Here is a 9,445-nt window from a genome sequence, read left to right as displayed (position 1 = left end):
CCAGGATGGGGTCTCCACAGATTGGCCTCGTTTGTCCAGCACTTCCTGCTGACGCTCCATTGGACAGAGATTAACCATGTTAGTATTGCTGAAAGAGGCAGCAGACATCAGGGGATACGGTTTTCATTAAAAGCTCTACATGGGGTGCGACAATGCTTAGCAAGGTGGTATGTGTTAAAGTAACACCCTCATGGATTGCAGGGACCGAGGTGTCCTACCAGAACATGGCCCAAAGCATCACACTACCTACACAGACTTGCCTTCTTCCCATTAAGCCGCCATGTGTTCACCAGTTAAACAACGCACAGGTACCCCGCCATCTATGTGCTGTCAAGCACGGCTCTGTGGCCCTACATACAAAAGCCTGTGATGGACTGTGTGTTATGACACCTTTCTATCAGAACCAGCATCAACCTATTTAGTAATCTGAGTTGCAGTGGCTTGTCTGTTAGATTGGACCACACAGGCCTGCCTTGCGTTTCCCACATGTATCAGTGAGTCTTGTCCTCCCTAGAGCCTGTCACTTTTTCCTGACTGTTCCTTTCTTGGACCACTTTAAATAAATACTGACCACTGTAGACTGGGAACACAACAGGAGCTGCGGTTTTGGAGATGTTCTGACACATTCATATCACCATCACAGTTTGGCCTTTATTAAACTCTCAAATCCTTACAGTTTTTCCTGGTTCCAACACAAACCAACATGAAATCTTCACTTGTTGCCGTACATATCCCAGTCACAGAAGGTTGCCGGGATGAAGAATTATTCAGCATGATCTGCCTCACCTGCCATATTGTTCTGCCTGATCAGTGTGGACAGTAATAATCGGGCTGGTAAAGACAGGATTGTTTTAATGCTAACTCTAAAAGAAAATGGAAATAAAAAGGGTCACAGTTCAAAACCAGTAAATCAAGTTTAGATTAAAAAACATGAATCCCTTGTCGACAATGAGGTCCTTCCAAACTATTCTTCTTTTCTAAGGGAACCAAATGAGCGGGTCCACACCTGCCTTTTCAAAGAAATGCATTAGATTAAGAAACGAACATTGGCAAAACATAAACACTATAAATAACTATTATAAAGCAGAATGCTTACGTAAAAGGATTCATTCACCTCATCTTTTTCCAGCAGAGCTTTGGTTATTTACACCAGTAGTTGGTTTATACCTATATCTTCAATTTATCTGTAACAGCCAAGCTGACAAAAATACAGAAACAGTTTGCTGCTGAGAAGATAATTGTTAGATGATGCTTTTAATTATATTATTTTTTATATAAAATGTGGTGCTTCTTGCAGAAAAAAAATGTGGGCCTTGGTAATAAATATGTAAATGTTCATTTGACGCAGATCATGGCCAAATTACTTCCTGAAGAGAACCACGTAAATTGTTGCCTAAAACAAAGCTTTGCAAATGTATTCTTTGAACTTGTTTATATGTTGTCATTTTAAAATAGCAAACATCAATTTCTTTTATTGGGATTTGATGTGATAGACCGTGGTGACCAACACATAAAAAACCAGTTCGACCTCTGAGGATACAAACAGGGGCTGGGGCTTACTGAGCAACTGCCATCTTTTATCCAATCAACACTGAGGCGCACCTATGTTTCAACACGTACTGTGTCTTCATCACAGATAGCTCAAGCTAAATCAGACTGGCAGGGGAGCATCTGTGAACATGCAAACTCTCACCACAGATTCTTAACTGGATTTAGGTAAGGACTTTGACTAGGCCATTCTAACACATGAATACAGTTTGATCTAAACCATTCCAATGTCGATCTGGGTGTATTTTCTGGGGCGTTGTACTGTTGGAAGAGCTGCGAAAGGGACATCTGAAGGTTTTTTTTTCTTTAACTCTTGCATAAAAAAGGACAGATTTGTGGACTGTGTCCAGTTAGCAGTTTCTCCCAACAGAGAGGATCTCTGCAGTTACCACAATCCTCTTGGCTGCTTCTCTGATTAAAGCTCCCCATGTCCAGCCTGCCAGTTTAGGTGGGCAGACAGGTTTTGGTAGGTGGGAAGTTGTGCTAATAATATTTTAATATTGTTCCTCCCCTTTTAAGCCGCTGTAGGCAGTGTGATAGATGGCCCTGCAGTGTGTGGCAAAATATAGTTGAAACGGCTGGTCACAATCAGACTGATTAACTGCTTTTTCCTGTCAAGTCCAGTCAAATTTATTCATAGAACCCATTTCATGTGCTAGGAAGGACATACAAATAAAAACATCCAATACGACATGTTAAAACAACAATTCAAGCAACAAAAAATGCAAGTACATCAAGATTAAGACAGCATACAGAAGTAAGATCCCATAAAATCAGGAAGTGCAATAAGCATAAATGTGTAAATAAACATTTTAGTAGCCAATTTTTACAGAGATGATGTCTAAACTCAACAGTAGTTCCAATCTGCAGCCAACTTGATTTGCATGGCGTTTATTAAAAATAAGTAAAGTAGTGCAACTGATCAAATCTTAAAAAATAATTACATTCAAGTCATACATTTTGCTATATCTCAGATTAATATTAGCATGCTCATGACCAGGAATCCAACAGACAAGAGTTCAGAAACTTGGCCATCCATCTAGACTGTAACAGGGAAAAAACAGCCATTTTAAATTGGTTAATGAAGCACAGCATGAGATCAATTACCCCCCTATTCAAGACAGCCTGTCACATGATTGGCCTAAAACAAGAATCATGAGACATGAATGACTGGGTCAACTGGACCCACAGAGTTCTCATGAGATGTGCACCATGAAAAAACAACAAGGAAAACTGCAGATGGAGCACAGTTACTGTACATGTGTCTCCAATCCACGCTTCTACAGGAGGATGGTAAGAAATACAATGCAAACTGGAGGAAATGGTTATTGTAACTTATTCTGAGGGAGGTGTCCAATTAAATCCATTTCTATCTAATAATCCCAATCAGCTAATGTACTTAAGGAAAAAAAATGTTGTGTGACCAAGTGTCACTGTGGGTTAATGTTTTCTGTTTTGGCTCTGTGATATACTGGCTATGTTCAGACTCTTACTGTGTCTCTAATTCACACCTCCCAAAGGGAATTTGAGACACTAAAATATAAAAAGTGCATTAGAAACCATTTATTTTAACCAGAATAGAAATATGCCCACATATTGAAGTTTGAGGATTTTTTTAGTGTTCTTCGCCGTATTTTTTTCAAGGTGTCCACAGTGTAGGGAGGAAAATCTGTTGACAGATTAGTTGTTCATTCCATAAATGTGATATTTATGGAAGAGTGGCATAAAGACAGCCATTGTTGAAAGTAGGCCATAAGAAGCCTGCTAAAAGCCATATAGGGCACACAGCAAACAAGAAGGCAACTATTGAACATTTCATGCAAAGCCCTCTGGGTGCTGAAAAACTAACACAATGCATCACGCTGAACACCCTATCTCCAAAGCAAAACATGGTGGTGGCAGCATCATGCAATGGTGATGCATTTCTTCAACAGGAACAGGGAAGCTGGTAACTAAATGCAGGACAATTATGGAAGATGGTGTAAAATCAAATCCAGTATCTGTGGATAGACTAAAAAAATGCTGTTTGCAGATGCTCTCTATACAATCTGACTGAGTTTGACCTGTTTTTCAAAGATAAATTGGACAAACACTTTTGTTTCTAGATGTGCAAAGCTTGTAGAGACAACAAGCCCAAAAGGATTTGCAGCAAAAGTCTTTTTTTTTTTTTTCCTGAATTACTGAGTCGGTTTGGCTGAATACAAATGCAGACCATTCTTTCCAGATTTGTTTTCTACAAAATCTAACTGGAAACCCACATTTATTTAGACAATGTTCCAAACCCCAGCCATAAACGAAATAAATGAATTTCCAATCCAACTGAATATTAAAGTGAACACAGAAAAAGCTAGTGTTGCTACTTCACAAACACATATCCTACAGCAGACTCTTTAGGTGCAATACCAATCAATTTCATGTAAGAAAACAGATGCAGACTGCTTTGTGAAATATAACTAAATAAAGGACATTAGTATTCCCCATAGTTATTATATGAATTTTAGGATTTTGTGTAAAATAAATCCCAATTGGAGGCATGTTTGAGATTATCTGGCACATTAAAATAAATGGTCAATAAAAAAGGCAAAACGGGGATTAATTTTTTATTTAAGTCTGGAGCTATAAAACCTTCGCAGCTAAGCTGAAATAGCAACTATCCAATGTGCCAGGAAGTCCTGGAAAATTGTTTTCGGTCATGCAAGATAACATCAGAGGGCTGTTAAAGAAACGGAGCCAGAAATTCCAGTATCTCTGTTATTAAGGGCTAGGCCCAAACGCCGGGTGTGCAAGTCTCAGCCATCTCCACCAAGAATGTCTGAAAAACAGAACTTTTTTTTCCCCCAACTGGGACTAAATTACACAATTAAATCTTCAGATATTTAGGAATTAGAATTTATGAGCTGCACACTGTGCTCCATTTGGCAGTGAAACTTTAGGATTCTCTCTACAGTGTCAAGTTGGAAGCCTGGGTGATTTAAAAGCTCTCATACAGTTGAGAAGACAGCCAGGCCAAAGCTCACATCTTAATGAAAACTTCTGCAGAAAAGGTCTACAAACAGCAAATGAATTAAAAGTTTCTGACTGACAAACCTAATTCTATAATAACAGAGATTTTCTATGTACACTTTGTGGTAATGTAATTTAATCTCATACAAGTAGAGGTGCTTATACCTCAACTCATCTCCTTATGCTATATCTTGAATATTCATCACATAACGCTCCTTTAAAAACATCTTCAGACAACTATTACTATGGACTGACATGTTTCTGAGGTGTAAACTTGTGCCTTTAAAAGCTTCTGACTGAATGCAAAATCAAGAGTGACAGAGAAGAGACTATAATAATAAACCCCAGTTTAAAATTCACTTAAACTCATTTTCATATATTATTAATTACACAAGGGGAGATTAAATATTGTGATTTTTATAAAATTCACAAAAAATTAGGGCTGCACAATATCAGCAATGTTTAATAGAGATACTTCTGCTGAAGATGAATTCTTTACACATGTCCCTACCCCCTTTCTACACATTTCAGGTTATTCTGGAAACTACAAAAACATCTAATTTAATTAAAACATTTTTACATGACAAAAAAAAAAAAAGAATCTATAATCATGTAACGCTTTTTAGGTCACAAATAATAGACAATTTATCTAAGATCCAATGGATTTAATTGTATTGAATTATTTAACTGAGACCAAGGGCTTTTCTCCATGTGACAAATTCTTCTGCAGTGGTTGAATTCAAACTACACTCCAAGTAAAAACAGATTTCTAATCAGTTTTAAAGAATTGTAACAGAAGCATTTTTTTTTTTTTTTATGTAAGTTGATGAGAGCACTGAGAAATTGGATAACTGCCATCTCTTGTTTCCCTGATGTGTAAATATGACATAACACAGAGACCCATTTATCTTAAGCCATTTTTCAAAATTGGAAAGACAAGAGAAAATGTAATTTTGTTTAAGTATGGTTTTAGTATGGTTTGCTGATTTTTATGAGTCAGGTAATGGCTACAAGAAGGTAGCAACTCACCTAAACATGTCCATATCTACCTTAAAAAGTTGTAAACAGCAAGAACTGTGCCAAACAAGGCTGGAAGAGGACGCATGTTTATTTTGTTAAGGGAGGTAAGAAGAAATAAAAATTCTCCAACGTTCACGCATGGACAACGGCAGCAGATTTCTGTGCTAGATTTATGCTACTGCAATAAAACACTGATTTAATTTACAGTTGTGAGCATTCTTGGTAAAGATGGGGAAAACTAATGTGGAAGACAATGTAGCTGCTGTAGAAATCAATCAGACCAAACAGGCCGCTGACTGTGAAATTGGACCCTAAACACGCATCAGTATATGAATTTACAGTTACTTGGCTGGTAGGGATTATAATAAAATTTTACATAAGGCTCCAAGGATCTGCAATGAAACCTCTAAAACATAAAAACATCAGAATATACACTATATGCTTTGGTCCTGATAAACTGATTTCATTTTAAAAACAAACCAGCTTTGGTGGATGTTGCGCTTTGTAGAGATCTAATAAGGCAAAATTGTTGACCTGTGCTCATGATCAACAAGCCAGTCGAAAAACAACATTGGCCAGAAACCTGACCGTTTTGTTTTTGATCCTGAAATGTGGAGGTCCAAAAAAACACAGAAATAGGTAACATTCACACAATGCTAAAAGAAAAGTTAAACTACATGCCATATGTCCTGTTCAAGACAACATAAAGAAACTAGGCGAAGAACTAATCACAAAAGAAACACACGCTTGCTATCAACTGGGTTATCTCCCTCACACATACAATAAGGGGAAAGAGAGCTCTTGAAAACTACCGACTGCTCAGTATGCACTGACCTTACTGCTGCTACAACCTGATAACCTGTCTTCAATTCACCTGCAAAACCACAGGGCTTCAGCTGAAATACTGAAAAACACATTTCAAAAGGAAAACTAAATGATAAATGAAATAAAAGGATTTTAGGGAGGGAGAGAGGTTTACAGGATTGACATACTTGAATAAGCATGGGCCACTTGTATTATAACCCTCCATACAAATCCCGCAGTTCAATGGTATTTAGACAAAAATTAAAAACATTAATAAAAAAGCAACATTTATTGCTACTGCTGCTAAAACCATAAAATACACAGGTAATTTATCTATAAAATCTCATTCATTAGTTTTTTATATGTAGGCATAACCAAAAATATTAAATAAGCACTTGATAAATGTAATTATTTTGATAGGTCTATGTTTTATGTGACAGAAAGTTTTACCAAACAGCCAAATTTATCTGCCTTGTAAGTGAGGGAAAAGTCCAGCTGGCTTTTTCAGGACACTGACCAGCCGTGTGCATTAAGAGGTGGTGGACAGGTTTTTCTATAGCAGAAAAAACCCTGGTTTACTCCAGCACCTTTTAGTGGCTCCTCATTGAAAATACTTTATACCTTAGAAACAGTTTAGCATCAAATTTTACCGGTTTAGAAACTGTAACAGTTCAAAACATTGCTGTGCTAGCAAGTGACCCATGCCTTTCCCTAAATGTGCATTTAGCTCATAATTAAAAAACATATGTGGTATTCAGGGGGTACCATCATACCAGTAGCTGTGCGTCATACCAGACAGTATAACGCTACCATGGATATCTGGACGTGTGACAGTCAAACTCAACCTTGGCGTCTGTTGCAATGACGGTGCACATTTACAAAAAAGGGAAGACAAAAGTGACCACATATAAAGTGGGGCAGAGAGGAAGAACGATCATTTACTTTTGTTTGCTGCTAGAAATAAAAGCTCAATTCTGAAAGTACTGGATCTAGACACAGCAACAATTGCATAAATTCACAGATTAACTTGTGAATATTCTGATTCTTATGGATAAATAGACAACAGCACAAGAATGTGCATTAGCATTAGTTCAAACTAGGCCTCCATGATGGGGAAAATATGCAATTGCAATATCATTGTGGAACATTAAGATGATGAAATGAGTTGCAATAGACCCACAATTTTTTTAATCTTCCCCTTCCTTTAATTTATCAGAATATCCCCAGCAGTCTTCATGAGCTTAAGAATCTCTATATATATCAAGTTGAGTCCAGCTGGTCAAATGTATTATTCCGTTCATAAAAGCATCTCACCTTAAACATAGTCCCCAAAAAGTACTTTAAAGCCACATTTGATTGCGATACTGCACACACCTACATTGCAATGACAACTGAGCTTCGATTAGCGAGGCACCAATCAGCCAGGTTTCCTTTAATTATCAATTTTCTTCTTCTCCCCATTCAATACATGCATCAAAACTAAGAATACTGACTATTTGCAGTCAATAAATGCATCAACCATGACAATATACGTTGATGCACTTTTCTGAGTTGAACGGCAGTCCGATAAAGGTTAGGGACATATACTTTGATTCATAAACGAGGAAAATCTTTTAATTCCTTTATTTGCTGTTATAACCTACTGCTTCTAACAAAGAGGTTGCAGTACATTTTTCCAGATTAATGTCTTAGTCCTAAAAAAAAAAAAAAAAAAACAGCAGGTCAGAAAGAGAATGGCAGACCTCAAAGAAAAACAGAAATTGTTATTGACCAGGAAAATGTCTGACATGTGCATCTCTAAATTTGTCAAACTCCTCTATTCTCAACGCATATAAAATTAATCAAATATTGGATATTTGACATCTGAACTAACTCTGAGAACAGAGAGTAACTATAGCAGGGAACACAAGTAACCTGACACAAAACCCCATCTTAGCTCGGATAACTGCACAAAGCAACATACAAATTATATTCATCTGTAACAGCCTACATCTGTTGGTCCAGCACAAATCCCGACATATTTTGCGCGTTTTGGTGCTTTTATGGTAAATAACAGCATGCAGATATCAGGAAATTGCATAAAGAAACCCCAGATGGGGGAAGCTGTTTTTTATGAAGGAGGTAACACCCAGCACCTATTGGAGGATTACAAACAGATCTTTGACAGCTACTTCAATGTAACCAGCAGAACTGTAACCAAATGGCCCCGTTTCAAACTTTTTTTCTTTAGATATTTATTTATTTTTTTTTGTATTAAACTGTAGCTGAAAAACGCCACGTGTCTCATAGATGATGAGGGTCAAGAGTAAATAGATACATGAGTATTTATGCATCTATTTACTCTTGACACAGTAGACAGAGGAGAAGACATCTTGCAGATAAAGCATATTTGCAGTATATCTGTGGCTCATCTTGCTTGAACGCAAAACAATGATTTTGAACCGGAATGCGTTACTTGCAAACAAACTTGGTGACCCCATGATATTTAAAGAAGGTAGCTGTCAAACAGGCGTGACTACTTCCTGTGTAACCTAACTTTGTAGTTCGTAAAATTTTTATTTTTGATTTATTTTTCAGTGGTGGTTAGAGTAATACTTCCTGTTTTACCCTTTACATTTAAATATTCATTCCCCATTTCTGTTTTCACTAAAGCAGTTACATACTAACAGTTACATACGGGCATACATGGCGTGTAACATTAGACTTCCGTATTATTTTTTCTACTTTGGAAATAGATTCCTAAAATAAAATTTCATTCTTAAAGTTTGTACGCGGTTACTTTAATATCACCTAAATTACATCACTTAAAAAAGCAGCATATTTTCTCATACAACAAAATTCAACCGCAGTACAAACTTTTTAGCTTGTTTGTGATTTTCTGAGTAACAAAAGCAGATTAGACACATAAATAACAATGTTTCGCAAATAAAATTCAATAAATTGCTTACCTTTCTCTTCGCTCTCCATTGTGCGGCTGAGAGATGTTTCTGGTCGTTTTTAAGTCCAGGTTGTGCAAGTTGTCAACTTGACGGCGGAAAGTCTTCCTGTTCTCTCCCTCATGTTGCCAGGC

The sequence above is a fragment of the Girardinichthys multiradiatus genome, chromosome 13 (assembly GCF_021462225.1).
Source record: "Girardinichthys multiradiatus isolate DD_20200921_A chromosome 13, DD_fGirMul_XY1, whole genome shotgun sequence".
Classification (NCBI taxonomy): domain Eukaryota; kingdom Metazoa; phylum Chordata; class Actinopteri; order Cyprinodontiformes; family Goodeidae; genus Girardinichthys; species Girardinichthys multiradiatus.
The sequence above is the reverse complement of the archived record's forward strand: the minus strand, read 5'-3'. Positions refer to the sequence as shown.